General features: G+C 27.7%; 1 protein-coding gene and 1 long non-coding RNA gene across 5 annotated transcripts in view; one reads left to right on the top strand and one right to left on the bottom strand.

The window, feature by feature from the left end:
* LOC107442892 (protein CBFA2T1) overlaps positions 1 to 17836 on the top strand; it is a 91982-nt gene that overhangs the window by 15679 nt on the left and 58467 nt on the right. The gene's annotated exons all lie outside the window — the stretch shown is intronic.
* LOC147811056 (uncharacterized) lies at positions 6469 to 16481 on the bottom strand. Of its 3 annotated transcripts, XR_015433133.1 has the most exons (5): positions 14166 to 16481; positions 12424 to 12453; positions 11032 to 11065; positions 10359 to 10403; positions 6469 to 6638 (listed from the first exon to the last, which is right to left on the bottom strand). It is a non-coding gene; the product is annotated as an uncharacterized LOC147811056 (long non-coding RNA). The 3 variants fall into 3 exon arrangements; XR_015433134.1 differs by lacking the exon at positions 12424 to 12453; XR_015433135.1 differs by lacking the exons at positions 12424 to 12453; positions 14166 to 16481 and adding an exon at positions 13755 to 13892.

The raw sequence follows: 17836 nt of genomic DNA, 5'->3' as shown, positions 1-17836 counted from the left end.
TATTTAATAACGTTTTGGCATGCATCCAAATTGTTTTTTATTTATTTATTTGCTAACACAGATATATTTCTTTAAATTTATAAATTCCGAGATGTCCGTGGTGTTTTCTGATTTAGGAGCCAGACACATTTAGCGATTCTGCAACTATAACATAACAATATCTAACAAAAATGTATGATACTCAAGGAATTATTTATTTTTAATATTCCAGTAGAATATATAGTAATTTGCGTGTAGAATTTGCTTTCACCCTACTTTTTTCCATTAGAATCTTTACTCTTAAGCAAATATGTAGTTTAACATTAAATTATTGTCAAATAATATTTTTTATATGTTTATATAATACGAATTTTAAATTAATTGCACATAGCTGTGCAATATTTACAGTTACTGTTTCATAAATGCAAAGTCATGAATGTCAAGTTTCCATTAGGGATAATAGAGCCCGATCCTTTATAATGACAGCTCACTACCTTAATTTGATTGAAATCAGAAAATCTACATTCGTAAATTTATTCATGATAAGTCAAAGTGTTTTCCAATATACTGTCGAATTCAATTTAATTGATACATTTCAAAAATTCATTGCCGCAAAATTCGGTAACTGATTAAAATTTAAAAATTTTTTTCCATAGAAAATAATAATTTGTCTGATTGAAGATAACGTTAAAATTCATTTTTATATGTGAATTATATGTTTTTGATAATGAAATAAAGGGACAATAGATTTAAATTGTTAAAATATTATTATTTATAGTTTCTCCTAAATTAATTTTGATTAGCGTCATAAATATAATATTAGTACATCAATCTAATTACTAAATAAATTAAAGAAACAGGCAATATTTATCTGTATATTAATTAATCTAGTCTATTTTCTTCAATAAATTTTCCTTAAAATAATGAAAAAGTTTAAATTTGTCTGAAATAAAATGCGAAAAAACACTTAATTTAGTTTTAAAACGCTGATGTTGGAATTTAGGATGCTTTTTACATTTTTATAATAATTTTTTTGTTTATTTCCAAGCTTAAAAATATATATCAGTATCTATAAAGATAACTATATAAAATTTTAGTATATTTTTCTGATGTATCCTTAATTCACATTTAGGAAATCGACAAACAAACTTTAGATATCTCAATACATAAATTAACATGAAATTAAAAATACTGAGTCTTAATTTCTGGAATTTTTTAATACTTTCATAAATATATTCACTGATAATTTTGCAAAGGAATTATGTTAAAGTATTTTTATTAAAAAAACATGATTAATTTAAAGCTAAATATTTTTAAAATCGAAAAATTGGAAAAATGAATACTTTAGAAGTATTTAAAGCTTTTTAATATATCACATTAACGAAAATTTTGGACATTTTCTATGTGGGTAATTCCTAAAAGTTCGATGTGCTTTTTATTTAACAGCGAATTCGCTTACTTTTGGTGGCAGTAGAAAAAAATAGAAACTATGTAATTAAGCTGTTGAAATGCTTTAAATATTTATGTAATTTTTTGAAAATTTTATTGAAATAATTAGTTGGGAAATTTTTTTTTATTTCGTCAATTTGAAGAATTTTTTTATTGGGAAGTAATAATTTCCATCACCTTAATTCTTTTCTTATACTGTTAAATATTACTTTTAACGTGGAAATACTTCTTTCTTATAATGTTAATACTTTTCAACTTAATAAAAAGCGGGTGTTTGTTTCCTTGAAGAAATAAAAAAGTGATTTTTAGCCAAAGTACTTACAGAATATTTTACTGTACAAAACGCTTGATGACTTCAATATTTTTTCTCGTAATGCTGAATGTTATGTTTTCAATAAAAGGAAGCCAAGAGGATTTTTTTTTTTGCTTTTGCTCAGTAAAAAAAATAAAAAGTGGTTTTTAGCCAAAAACTTAAAAATTTTTTTCGATCACTAAAACAAAGTTTTTTGTTTCACTTTTTTCCCTCATACAAACAAAAATTTTTCACCTTCGATTTTTTCATATAATGTTAAACGTTATACTTTTCACCATGGAAGAATTCCAAAAAGCTTTGTTTCTGGTAGGTAAAATAATAAAAAAAAGGTATTTTTTGTCCAAATATTAAGTGAAAAAATTCCATCCTCACAATCAAAAGAAAAAAAAACTCTCTTGAATTTTTTTCTATTAAAAAATATGACATTTATCATTAAGAGAAACAAAATTGAGGCCCAGAAAATTTTTCTTTTGTGCTTTAAAAATCTTGAAGTATTTTGCTTGAAACCCATTATTTATTTTTTTTACTGACGGAAACATCCTTTTAATATTTTGATTATAAAAAATATCACAAAATTTAGGCAAAAAGGATCAAACAATGAAGTTTGTTTTTGTGCTATAAAATCTTTTTAAAGCATTTTGTTTAAAAACCACTTTTTATTTTTTGAATGACCAAATTAAAAAAAAAAAGCGTTCTCCTATATAATTTCATATTGAAAAATTTAACTTTGTGAGGAAACAAATTGAGATTAGATAACTTTGTTTTTGTGCTGTAAAAGGATTTAGAATCATTTTGGCTGAAAACCACTTTTTATTTTTTAAATTATTTTTTATTAGGAAAGCTATAAAATGTAATCTTTTAAGGAAAAAATTAAGGTTAAAAATTTTTTTCTTTTGCTGCTAAAAACCTCTTTTTGTTTTTTCTAAGGCAAAAAAAAAACAACAACACACTTTTGACTTTTTATGTTGAAAAGTATGATAATTGAAAAAATTGAGGTGGTGGAAGCTGCTATTTTCCAGTAAAAAATTCTTAAAATCTGAAGAAGAAAATCTCCAAGAAATAATTTTAATGATATTTTATTAAAAAATTATAAAATAATTTCAGCATTTTACTTGCTAAGTTACACAGTGTTGACTTTTTATCTCTACTGACACTAAAATTAAGTAATTTAAATCTTAAATAAAAACTATATGGATATTTTTAACATACGGACCACCATTTGGAGTTGGTTATTTCATTTTCTTAAATTGAGTCAAATTTCTAAATGGTGTTAATTCAAAATCTGTTTTTTTCAATTTCAAAATTTCAACTCGTAGTTTTGGCCTAAAAATTTTGAAGAAGAAACTGTGAAAGAGAAAACTATTAGAGCGAATAAAATTAAGCCATTTTTTAAAATTTTTATCAAGAACATTTCGAAATTTTTTTTCACTGATATCTGTGACAAAAAGGCTACGGCCATTAGCCGCTTTCACTTAAAGAGCTATATTTTTAATAAAATTATGTACAATCATAAGTGAATTTAAAATGCATTTTTAAAAAGTTTCATAAATTTCTGGTCGATTTCCATCTCCTTTAAAGTGTCGTTTTTAAAATAAAGAAACTTTTAAGTTCAAAACGAATATTAGTTTAACTATTAAAGAATACAATCAAGTCTGATAGGAAACGAAAGGAATAGACACTTTCCAGCTGACCGTGGATTTTCCACCTGTTTTTTGTCAGTCAGAAAGCGCCACATGTGGCCAAAATGGCGCCCGTTTGTGCAGTTGCCAGATCCCTTGCCAACAAAAACTCGTCTGCTTATTGTCTTCCTATGCAGAGCTCGCCAATCGAAAAGGAAGAGAGAATTTATGTTAGTTGCGTTGAAAAATATTTATAAAAGCCTTAAAACTTCAAACTTATCTATATAGCTTGAAATTTAGAGAGCATTTCGATTTGAATGCATATTTTGTTGTTGTTGTTAGTACTCCTTTGATTGCCATTTAAATAGAAAAAGTATCTTGATTAGAAAAATGCCGTTTAAGCAGAAGTATGATGCACCAATGCAATGAAAATTTTCTTTCAAGGCGAGATTTCATTTTCTGAAATTAAATTGAATCGAAAGGGGAATTAAATTCAACAAAAAAGTATTTAATGCATTCTTCTGAATTTTGAATTTGTTCTTTGTCTTCTGAGTGAAAATTAAAATTACGAAGTAAAAGACTAAAATACACATAACTATTCACAAACCTTGAGTTCAAAAAATACTAGAATTATACAGAATATGATATAGGTCAGTTATGAGAAATGTTTAACGTTGGCATAAAATTTTATTAAAGAAAATATTTAAAAGGAATTTTTATTTGAAAGATTTGAGAAACATCTATTTGAAAACAAACTTTATTTTAAATTATTATTCATCTTACCTATTCCATCACGTTTCGTAAATATTGATTAAGTTTAAGATGCTATTTCAATTGCGAACATTCCACTGTTAGACAATTGAACAACTTATTTGGAGTCATTTACTTTCTTTTAAGAGGCCCTTCCTCTCTCCCCACTGAACTAAACTTTCGAATGGGGGTGGAGTGTGGGGAGAACAATTTTTAAATATGCTTTTAATCCTCTTTATTTAATATTCACAAACAAACTGATGATGGTTATTTAATCCATTTGGCATTTTCTTTCTATACGTGTAAAATACAAGGTCATCCCCCAATCATAATTTGAGATAAAAAAACGTGTGGCATTTGAGATTCCCAACAAATTTTTTCTGACATAATTTAGCCAATAAGTTATGCCAATTAGTTAGCAAAATAGTATTAGGTTATCTATTTTTTTACAATTTTACAGGCTATCTTTATGCAATTAACATTAAAATATTTTTACGTCATCAAAATCGATTTTTACCAATTTAAACTGTAAGTTAAACTAACTGTAAAATAAGATAAACCAGCGTAAACTGTAAAATAAGATTTTAAAAAATCTAAAAACTGAAAAAGTGTAGTTTTAAAATAATTATTCAAAACCACAAATCGCATCATTTTATTGCTTTAAAGTTTTGTGGAAAAATTGATGAAAGTTCTAAAAATTATCAAGCGTTATTTTTTCTAATCTAATAACGCAACACTTTTATTTTCTACATTTTTGAAAGGTATTATGCTGTCTAATGATGCTATATCAAAAAGTTTGCTAGGCACAAAATATATCAAGAAAAGACAAAGTACGAATTTAACCTAAAATCGAAGATGTAGGTTTAATCCTCTTAATGAGCAAGCATAGAGCTTCCTGAAACGTTTGGTCTTTGCAGTGCGAAATTTCCTTATTTTTTTCTCCCCTTTCTTCTTAATGCATATTTTTAGAATGCTAGTCAAAAAGTAATAAATAAAAGTATGCACAATTAGTGGATATGAATAAATATTTTTAAGGGAAGAAACGTCAAAAATGCTATAGAAATCTAATGAATTACTTTCGAAGAAGGTGGGATGCCAATACACCAAAACCTGTTTGATTGCTGAAAGAAGCAGAAAAGAGTTGGAAGTTGCATCTTGTTGCAATCAAAATTTTTATCGGTATTTTTTTTATAATTTTTTACTTCATTCTTATGAAGGATTCTAAAACCTTATGCTATCGGCAAAGTAAGAAATGCTGGAATTCTCTAGAATGCCTTAGCATTGTATATAAGGCCGGACGTTTTAAGGCAAAATATGAAACAGGACAATTATTACATCCCTAGGTATACTTACCCAGCAAAAACAAATCTGTAGGTCCAGCTCCACAAAACTGCTGTTTGCCACCAGCTAAAGCGACGGGTCTGTGCCGGCAAAAGTCACTTTCAACTGTACTAAAGTGAATGGCTGGCCTTCTGTCGAGCCAACAATACCGGCCTATCGATGGCCGGTAGTACTTAACCCAGCAGTTACTGTCTAAAACGCGCTGGGTGAGTGATTGCCCGACATTTTCCAGTAGAGGGTAATCAATGAATCAATAATTGAGGGCCAGCAATTTATATACACCCAGCAGCATCCCTTTAGTTTATAGAGGTTTACGAGAGGTCATTGACCTAGTTACAGGAGTAATTAAAACCCACAAACCTAATTTTTATTTAATTCAATTAGCTAAATAAATATCTAGCTATCTAATACATTTCTGAATAAATTATTAATATATGAACTAAGAAAATATTTCTAGGTTAATTTTTTCATTTAAATTGTTTTATGCAAAGAATATTTTTTACACAGTTCAACCCCTTAGTCCTAAAGATTTGCTGTGCACAATCTATGCTTCCACTTATCAATACATTTTTAAACTAGGTAAACATATGTAATAATCTTTTCTTTACAGTGATATTCTACTTAAAAGCAGAATAATAAAACTGCTGTCCAGAATTATGAAAATTCTGTATCTCACAAGTAATTTTTCAAGTTTTAACTTGAAGTCAATATATATGTCTATAATAGCTTGTAGTCAGTATATATATGTTTTAAAATAAAAGCTGTGTTCTTAAGGAATCTAGTGATACTATTGTACCCTATACAAAAATAAATACAACCTACAGCCGATAATATTAAGAGGCTGTCCAGAGATGATCATTTAGTGCGATACTGATCATGAATTCATGTTTTACTGATTATATTTAGTCTTGCAGCAAATTTAACAAAAAATAGGTGTATTGGACAAAAATGTACTAATGTAACCAGTCATGTAATGAATTGAATGTACCCTGAAATTAGTTAAATGAATAATCAACATTGTCTCTTGCAAACATTTTATTATACAAAGACATATAAATACAAAGACATAACCTTAATCAATACAAATATTACACAAATTTCAATTTAATTTTAAAAATAATAAAAACAACAGAGAAATCATATCTTTGTCTACATAGAATCACTTGGAATAGCACAGAAGAGTTCTCCTGAAAGAGAGGATAATAAAATAAAAATTATGCAAATCGTATATTTTAAAAACATAAGTATTTTTGTGAAAATGAGCTTTTAAAACTAAAATTTCTATCGAAAAGTTTTTGCTTTTATCATTTCATTGATAAATTTTGACTCATCAAATTAGTCTTCAAATTAGTAACACCATGCAAAACATACACCTGTCTTATAATTTAGAAAGATTTTGAACATAAAATTCCTTTCTGAATGAAATTATTGAATATTGACTCACGAACCCATTAAGATTGACAACTAGTACATGAAAATCTAACTGTTAAATGAAAAGTTATTCAGGGTGTTTAATTTTGTGCTCACCTTTTCTCAGAAAATATTTAATTTTAAAAAACATGCAGTTTTTTCTTCATTAATTTTAAGGTGCTCAATTTTATTGCATTTAATATTTAAAACAATTATGATATTCTAATGTAAATTATTGTTTCAAGGAAAGCTGTAGAAGAAAAATTACTTTTAAATATATATTACTTACATGCACGAATGTATCAATAGTATTTCTTTTTCGCTTTACTTTTATGATTAAATTTTTAATTGTATACCCTTGACAAAAAAAATTTCAAAATTTACAACATTTTTCATATTAAAATAGGCATCAAAACAATAATATGTATTGAATTGAAACCAGAATTGAAACCATATGAAAAAAGGTTGCTCAAAATTTGCTAGTTAAAAAGGCAGATAATTTAACAATTCTGTAATAACTTTATAAATCAATAAATTCTTAAATTACTTTAATGGTGATGCTTTGTGAAATTAATGTTTTCCTCATATAAAAAACACAAGAACTAGATAAGAATAACGACAGATTTGACCAATGTCACGATTTCCGTAATGTCTTTATATAACTGGTATAGATGTAAGACAAAAAATGAAAAGTTTACATAAATATTAATAACATTGTTTACATCTCTGATGAAATTTCTTTTCTTCAAATTTTTTTATTAATTTAGTTCCTTCTTTTAACAAAAAATATTTGTTAAATACTCCATTACTATGCCTAGGAATAAAAAAGGGAAAGGTGCTTCCTAAAAAAAAAGGGTACACCGAGTTTTTAAAGGGCTTTTAATTAACACCGTAAATAGTTAACAAAATGTGTACTATTATGTAACAGCTGAATTCGATTCTTAACGACTGTAAAATTACCATCCTATACCTACTATTTTACATGTATATTTCAAAAAGTAGTTCTCACCCATTATCAAAATGAGAAAAATTTGTAGCTTACAAAGAAAAAAAACATGCTAATAGAAAATCATTGTGCAATAGAAAACATTGTGCAATAGAAAAAAATATTGTTAAACTTGAAGGCTTTTTCCATAATTTAAACTATTAACTAATAAACGATTAATTAAAAATAAATATTGAAAGGTACATATTTTTAAAAAAAATATTCATTTCAAATTTTTTTAAAAAATCTTTTAATAAACTTATTGATACTAAAAAAATCTTTTAAAAATTTAACCAGTTGAGAATTAACAAAGTAAATATTTGTAATGGTATCTGAATCAAACATATTAAGTTGAATAATTTTAAAAGTGTGTAATCATCATTTACACATTAAATTTTTTAAAAGGAATATTATCAGACAGTGTCGTCAAAGGGCAGTGAGGACGGTTGGCCCTTCTCGAGGAGGTACACTGCATTTTTATTTGATACAGAAAAATTAGTTGTCATTTTTTGTAGATTAGAATAGCAGGAGTTGCACATTAACCACTTTCAACATATACTTTTCGAATTCTAGCAAATAAACTCTGTAATAGGATACACACATTATGGGCCACAAATAAAAAGAAACAAAACTTATTTAAATCTAATGAATATTTCAGAGAAAAATTAGACTGAAAACATTTAAACCTGTTTGATTGCCCAAGGACAGGAGCGTTACAATGGGCGTTTCCTTATTATAGACTTTTTTCCCTTTTTTTTTTTTAAATTGCAGGCATTGGGGGGTTGTCCCATTGGCCACAGGAATGCCAGAACTACTACTTTCTTCTCGTTACCCAGTGGGCACCTGTGGTGAAGCAGGGTCGCCCACGTCACACAACCACAACCCGTTTATAGGGCGGAAAGTTAAAAAAGAATCTTTAAAAACTTCAACATTTCAATATGCAATTAAACTGGTTCTGATGTTTTTCATCTCGTTTAACTCATAAAATCGTAAGATTTCTATAATCTTTTTGCTTCTGTCGCACTTAAATGTTAGTTTAGAGATTCCTAATTTGTTTACATTTTAAACTTCTGTTTCAAGAAAACTTTTTTGTTTTTAAAAAGGTAGGTGTATATATTATTGCCAAATAAAAATATTTTGTACTATTGAAGAATAGATAAATAAGTGAAATGTAGGTGTTATTAACATTATTTCTTAGTTACCATAAATTAAATTTACTTACACATTTTATTAAGAATTTTTTAACTTTTACGGGGCATTTTATTTGCTTGGACTAAAAAATTGTTCTTATCGCAAAAATTTTTTCTACCAAATAATGTCTTAGAAGGCATTCAATATTGTACAGGTTAGTTTCAAGATGCTTCAAATCAGTACTTTGTCGTTACTTTTTTTTTTCTCTTTAACCTACACGTTTTTAAGCTATGTTAACAAGGTAGGTTTTTAAATATGATTGTGTTTTCACAATCAAAATCTTACTGTACTTAATAAAATTTTTAAAAAAATATTTTATATACATCAATAAAATTTATAAATATAACACTTTTTTTCATTGAATAGGGAAGTGAACGATTAAAATGAAAATTAATAACCATTATTAAAATATAAAACTACATACAGTGACCAATCACTTCTGCGCCACCTCTTTTATGTGCCTTTTGCATATATACAAAGGTTTTCAAAGGCCCTTGATCATTATATAGGAAAATAATAATAATTATAATTCTTTATGCATCATTCAGAAAATAAATATTTCAATTCAGCACACAATTTTTTTTTAAAAGTCTAAAATTTTGATTTTATTTTTTGTTTAAATAGAAAAAAATAATCCCATTTTTTAGAAAAAGTTTTCAGTTTAAAGCAAATAAACAATCTTCGTTACAGATAAAAGGAAATAAGTTACTGGATCTAGTAATACAGTTCATTTTTCTTCCCTATGGGATTTTTTTCACCTTTATTGTTTCTAGGAAGACATTTTTTTATATGAATTTGAATAAGGTGTCTTATCTATCACACCACCCACATTGAAACCACCATATATACCACCCATATGCTTTCAAAATTTATCTAGCAGTGTCTTTCCCACCACCAATTAAAACGTTAGTTTTTGGTCAAGGAATGTAAAGCTATAGCGATTACTATTACTCAGTTTACGCGAAAACAGAGATGACAAAAACATTACTCGAAATCATTAAAAACAATTAGAAGGTTTAGCCACTATTCACGACTATTTGTAGTTTTATTCAGCTATTGAAACTTTTCTATCTAGCTTTTCTTATTTGTATGAACTTACTGTTTTTAAAATCTTATGGACTTTTTCTCTTGGTCCCAAAGACTGAAGCATAATGAGAATTCACTGTATTTTATAAATGAATTCACTTAATACATTAAAATGTCCCTAATCCTTCTTTAAAATCATAATTCAAATAATAATAATTAAAATAATACTTCTCAAAATAATAAATTATTTATGCACATCAAAGATTCTGCAGATGATAAAAGTAATAAAACTTACAGAAATTCATGGTGGACTGGCACAGGTTTACCAACATTTGAAGAGCTAAAAGGGAAAAAAAAGGGTCTTATTTTTATGTAAATATTAACTTGAGATATACAGTAAAAAAAATTTTCAGTAAACTTTTAGCAGAAATTTAAAAAACATTATACAACGGACACCCAGAAAGATTAAGTAAAAATTAGAATAATATTTTTTAGAAATTTGAATGAGAAAAATAACTTGCAGGCTACGAAATTTTATTAACAGAATCGTCATCAATAAAACAACAAAATTTTCTAAGTTCGCCTCTAGGATCACAAAATATAAGGTCAGCGTTTAAAATCTTCCAAAGAGTTAATTGAAATTTATTTTTTTATTTCCACTTAAAGATTCTCCACAAAAAATTATTGTAAATTTAGCTTTCGCTGAATCTGAAGCTTTTCTTATGTGCATGAACTTACTGTTTTTAAAATCTTATACACTTTTTCTCTTGGTCCCAAAAACTGATGCATAAGGGAGAATTCACTGCACTTTATAAATAAATTTGCTTTATACATTAAAATGTCCCTAATTCTTCTTTAAAATCATAATTCAAGTAATAATAATTAAAATACTACTTCTCAAAGTACCTAATATTAAATTAATTATGTACATCCAAGATTCTGCATATGATAAAAGTTAAAAAACTTACTGAAATTCATGGTGGACTGGCACAGGTTGAAAAGCTAAAAGGAAAAAAAAGGTCATATTTTTATGTAAATATTACCTTGTATACAGTAAAAATATTTTACGGTAAACTCTTAGCAGAAATTTAAAAAGTATTACCCAATGGACACCCAGAAAGATTAAATAAAAATTAAAATATTTTTTAGAAATTAGAATGAGAAAAATAACTTGTAGGCCAGGAAATTTAGAATGAGAAAAATAACTTTTCGACCAGGAAATTTTATTAACAGAATTGTCAACAATAAAAAAAAACACAAAATATAAGGTTAGCATTGAAAATCTTCCTAAGAGTTAATTGAAATTTATTTTTCTATTCCCACTAATAGATTCTCGGCAAAAAATTATTGTAAATTTAGCTTTTGCTGAATCTGAAGCTTTTCTTATTTGCATGAACTTACTGTTTTTTAAATCTTATACGCTTTTTCTCTTGGTCCCAAAGACTGGTGCATAAGTGAGAATTCACTGTACTTTATAAATGAATTCGCTTAATACATTAAAATGTCCTTAATCCTTCTTTAAAATCATAATTCAAATAATAATAATTAAAATATTACTTCTCAAAATAATATTAAATTATTTATGCACATCAAAGATTCTGCAGATGATGAAAAAAAAATAAGTTAATTGATAAATCATTTTAACTATTAATAAATTTAAAAATTTGTATCAGGGGAATTGGTTGGTAATAGTTGCTTTTCTCAATTTAATTTATGTAAAATAGAACAGTTTCACATAAAAGTCATTTTTGAAATTTAATTTATTTTGAAAAAAACTTTTCAAATTGATTTTAATCAAATTTTTGTCGTTTCCATATGGTTCGCCCCCTAGTACAATAATTTAAAATATGTGCGTTTAAACCCTCACTTTGCTGTGGTCAGACTGACAGGCAAACAACAACTATTTTGCTCAAGCCAAAACAGATTATGAAAATAAAATAAGAAAATTATCAATAAAAAAAAGCGGCTAGATTTTTTCGTTAAGCCGTGTTTTAAACTACTCGTAAATTTACGTTTAAATTAGTGTTCAATGGAATCTAATATTAAAGCATATTGTGTCTAATAAACTATTATTAATAATTATATTAGTCTAGCACTTCCATACAAAGCTCAATATAAGGATTTGATATTTAGTTTAAGAAAAAAAAATTCCTTTAAGTGATAAGATGTAAGTTGTCAATGGAATAAGAGTTGAATTTGGAGCACTTCAGCTACTTGGAAAGTGAAGTTGATGAGAACAGAGACGCAGTACTTCACTCAGTTGGAAAATAGTAGAAATTTCAATTGCAAGTTACCATTGTTACAAACATGAAAGCGAGATAATTCAATAAATAATAAATACATTAAGTAATAAAACTTACAGAAATTCATGGAGGACTGGCACAGGTTTTCTAACATTTAAAGAGGTAAAAGAAAAAAAAAAGGTCTTACTTTCATGTGAATATTAACTTGAGATATACAGTAAAAAAAATTTCGCTTAACTTTCAGCAAAAATTTAAAAAGCATTACACAACGGGCACTCAAAACGTTTGAATGAAAATTAGAATAATATTTTTCAGAAATTAGAATGAGAAAAATAACTTGTATGTCAGGAAATTTTCTTAACAGAATTGTCAACAATAAAACAACAAAATTTTCTAAGTTCGGCTCTAGGATCACAAAATATAAGGTTAGCATTGAAAATCTTTCAAGGAGTTAATTGAAAAACTTTTATTTCCACTGAAAGATTCTCTGCAAAAAATTATTATAAATTTAGCTTTCAGTGATTTGGAAGCAGTTATAACTTGTTTTCTCAATAGAATACAAGTTAAATTTGAAGCACCTCGGCTACTTTGAAAGTGGTCAAACATCCTTTTAAGAAGTTGTACTTGTAAATAAAATGGTATTATATTCTGTCTATAGCGGTCAGGAAATGATTGTAATTTAAATTGTCAACAAGTACAGAGCTCCTGTAGATTTTAGTACTCTAACTAGTCGAAAAGTAGAAATTTTGATCGCATGTTACCAATACGAGTGCGAGTTCATTAAATTATTAATAAACACAGCAAGAAATAAGAAAATCTATAGAAATTCATGGAGAGCGCTAACAGGTTTTCTAACATTTTTAAAACTAATAGAAAAAGAGTTGTTTGTTATTTTTATTGAGTATGAATTTTGTTTTCATATTGTATTGAACTTTTATATATTTTTGTAATCCCTATAAAAATCGGGCATTATTTTATATGAATATTAACTTGAAATTCACAATAAAAACATTATTCACTTAACTCTTAACAAAAATTATGAAGTAACTTAACATTGATTTCAAAATATAAAAGAATTTTGTAATATTTTTTTTTTGTATAAGTGGGGTTAGCCAATATACAATTAAGTATGAGCAACTGCGTGCTAAAAAACTTTCCATAATCTATATTTTTTTAGGTTGTTTAAGAATTCACAGCACGATTCTTCGCAATTATTTATATTAACATGTACAAATAAATTTTTCATCTTAATTTAAACTATTTAGTATAAATTATTAAACCTTTACCTATTTTTACACTTGAATTTAGCTCAAAAATTTCAATAAAATGAAATACATATAACAGAAACAATTTTTAATATTACTAACAGCAATTAGTTAACTAAAATCTAAATATTATTTAACATAAAGAAATAAGTTTTAATGAAAATTCTTGATTATTATACAAACCTATTTTCATAATATACTTAGATAAACCTGATTTATATCATATGCTACAACATATTATGAATTGCACTTAAAGAGTCATCATACAACAGAATTTATATTTGTTTTTGGCGTGCTACTGCTCGATTGTCGCTAAAAATTTGGCGGCGATCTTGGTATTGATAAAACATTTGTCTGTACATTTTCATTGAATTAAATTTAATATTTTTTATTATTCTATCTTAGCAAGGTGTTAATTATGATGTATTAATTGAATAAAGATGATTGCCAATCTAAAACATAGCGCCAAAACAGCACTTCAAACGCGGTTCTTTGTAAACCGAAATCTGCACGTCGTAAACATATTTGAACAATAGTAAATCAAAAATGATTAAAATAATAACTTCAATGTAATAGAAAAAAATAAAACCTTACCTTTTTTGAAAATTATAAGAATCCAACGTGCTTCTTTTTCTAAACAATAAATTCACAGTTACAGTTACTCGCTCGACCGCTTCACTGGCGGCAGCAGACAACTTTAACTTGGTGGCCCATTGGGTAGATTCAGACTGACGGGATGCGGCTGTTTGTAATGTACAGGCCCAACACTTCCTACAATGTTGGCAAAAGTTCATAGGGTGGCCCAGCAATCAACCCAGCTGACAGTAATTTGCACCTTCACTTTTCAATCAGTACCGTCAGTAATTTCGAAGATGGCCAGAACTTATGTTTTTGCTGGGTAGTATACCTAGTCGTTCTGTAGAATGACAAATGATATTTAGGCTAAGTATGAAAAAAGGCCATGATAAGGTTATACAAATGACGTTTTGCAGTATTAGATAGAATTTTGGAAAGTTCTTAGTCGAATCAATGTTTTATGTCTATAGATCGTTATTTCTTCTCTTACACTTCACCTTACTCCTCCATTTTCATGCTGCACAGCGACATTTTTTTGAACAAATTTTAAATAAAATTGCGTATTGTGGCACTTCCGAACAAATCACTCAGTACAACTGACAAATTCTGAGCCTATGGTTCGCGTTAATAGCCACGTGCTTGGCACGTGATATTCGAAACCAATCAGATATGTATTTCATACTTTGGCGGTTTCTCATTTGGCTTTCAAGGGAATGAGTGAAACAAGAATTATTTCATACATTGCTTGCATTTTTAGGCACATAAAATGCGTAGGCATTCTATAGAATGCTGAATTTAAAACTTTGACTGTAACATATACATTAAGAGTGAATATGAGGGAACATCACACTCGTTAAAACTGTATCGTACAATATTTAATACGAACTTTCAGGAGGTTTACTTCTTTCAGGTGTAAACGGGTTTCACAACGAAGAGGTTCTTTTTTATATTGTTCATTTTTTAAGTTACTGTCAAAGTTAGTTTGTAACACTGCTTTGTTTTATAATGATGAGTACACAGTATTCTTTACGTTTTGCCACTTCCAACTTTTGTGCCATTAGTTTCAAGGTTCAGTCTGGTTAGAGCAAATAAATGACCGGATTTTAGTTACATATGTATATGTTTCCGAAATTACTGCATAGGTAAAGTTTGTGGTACACAAAATTTAAAAAAAAAACGTATCATAGTTTTTTTTAAAATTCATTGTTGGTTTCAAATGTTAGATTTGTGGCTCTTTTGTGGCTTTCAAACATTTTTCCCCAATTCCCACCCGACTGAAACTCGTCATTCAGGAATCAGTAGGGCAGATTTGTTGACCACTCTCTTAAGGGCACGATATTATGTGGGCCAACGTTGTTCCTACAGTGAGAACAGATAGTGTAGAGAATGAAAAAAACATCAACGGCTTATTCGGGATTCGAACCCAGGACCTCTCTGATGTTAGGTTTACATGGCAAACATCTAAACTGGAATCAAATTTTTCCCTCATACATTGCTGTTTCATTCTATAAATGGTTCCAAATATTGTAAAGACATTTTTCAACTTCTTGCAGTGCTTTCAACTTAGGTATTTTATAAACTGTTTCCTTGATGAAAAAAGAAATCACACCGCGCAAGTTCGGACGATCTTGATGGCTAAAAGGTTCAATGCAAACCACTAGTTATCCTCACGCTCAAGAACTGTTGAACAATAGAAAAATCAAAATGAGTGACAAGAAGTTCAAAACGGAGATTTTCTTAACTTTGCTTCTTTGTATGTTAAACTACTTATAACCAATTTTTTTTTCAAAAGTAAATTTTGTTTTATCATTTTTTTTTGAAATTGTGTTTTATTGTTCTCAGAAATAGCAATAAAGAGAAAATGGCTGTCAATCAATTTTTCCCGGATCTATCGTGATGAAGTTACGCTGCTTTTTCAATTGTACGGCAAGTATAATGAGTCATCAACACCAAAAATACAAAAAGTAATGAAAAAATTTCCTTTATACAGCTGATGAAACAGTTGGCAGTGAAAATTAAAAAAAGTGTGGTCTAACTGAAAAAAAAGTCGGTTAACTTTTTTTAATTGTGTTTATTATACTATTGTAATATTTGTTAAAGTTTCTAATTTATAAATATATTAAGCCCAATCATTCATTTGTGTTAAACTTGTGATTGTAGAAATACTTTAGACAATTCATTGCGAAAGAAAGGCAACTAATTCTTAGCACGTTATCTCAACGACATTTTAGTTACGGGTATTTAAAAATAAATTAATCTTTTACTTTCTTCAATTAAGATGTTGCGTGGTTTTCTAACGTGAAATCACTTGAAGAAGAATAAAGATACAAAGAAGAAAAAGTTTAAAAAAGGAAACTGATTATAAAAAGAAAAAAAAAAACCTTTCGTCACCTTTGACAGTGAGTAAAATTTACTGTCAAATTATTTTATGTTAAAATTTTGGAACCTACTTTATCTTCTAATGAAATCATGCAAAAAACTAAACGAACACTTCAAGTTTTTTTTCCCAACCTTCCTGCTTCATTTTTTGATTTTTCTTAATCATAAAAGAGTTTCATTTATTCCATCTTGTGGTTACCCCCTAAAGCGAGAACTCCTTTCTTTCAGGCCATCCCCTAAACCGAACATCAGCATCGTTCGCAAACTTTTGATAAGGGTTTTCATTCTTTATTATTAAGATTTTTTTTTTTTTTTTTTTTTTTTTGCTTTTGCGTGCAGTCAGTACCAGATGTTTTTTGGAGAAAAAAGTTTTTTTCGTTCATTTTTTATAGATTCTCGCTGGCGTTTTCATTTTTTCAGTAAATAGTCCGTGTTTTATTTTCTGGAATAGGTTGGAGTAAGACTGCGAAGAAGGATTTATTTAATTCATTTTTTCTTCCATTATTTATTTTTTGAACGAAGCGAAATAGAAAGCGAGATAGAAAATTAGACAACCTCGCGAATTACTTCTAAGGTTTCCCTGAAAACCACCTTGGGGAAATAAAAGCAGAAGGAAAAGACGTTTTTAAATTGAAACGAATCTCACTGAAAAAAGAAAAATAATGGGTATACGTGCGAAACGACTTTTTTTCTAGCTCAATTAAATATTTCTCGCCTTTACTTGCAGCGTCTAAGATAATATTTCTGCAAACATTTACAATGTAAACATTTTTATATTCTTGAAAACATATCTGATTCTCAAAATGCTAACTATCTTACGCAATATTTGAATAAATTGTTCGGATGTGCAACTGCATAGCAATATGCTGCAACAGAAGCATCAGTTTCAAATAAAATATTCTTTGCAATTTACTTGCAAGAATGAAGATAGTATTACCACATCCATTCACAATTTTAAAATTTTATTCTTGAAACATATCTGATTCTCAAAATGCTAACTATCTTTCTCAATATTTGAATCAATTGTTCAGCTGTGCAACTGCATAGCCATATGCTGCAACAGAAGCATCAGTTTCAAATAAAATATTCTTTGCAATTTACTTGCAAGAATGAAGATAGTATTACCACATCCATTCACAATTTTAAAATTTTATTCTTGAAACATATCTGATTCTCAAAATGCTAACTATCTTTCTCAATATTTGAATAAATTGTTCAGCTGTGCAACTGCATAACCATATGCTGCAACAGAAGCATCAGTTTCAAATAAAATATTTTTTGCAATTTACTTGCAAGAATGAAGATAATAT

The sequence above is a fragment of the Parasteatoda tepidariorum genome, chromosome 4 (assembly GCF_982258835.1).
Source record: "Parasteatoda tepidariorum strain Cologne lab strain chromosome 4, Ptep-v5.0, whole genome shotgun sequence".
Taxonomy (NCBI): domain Eukaryota; kingdom Metazoa; phylum Arthropoda; class Arachnida; order Araneae; family Theridiidae; genus Parasteatoda; species Parasteatoda tepidariorum.
Note: the sequence above shows the minus strand (reverse complement) of the source record. Positions and strands in the feature narration are given on the sequence as shown.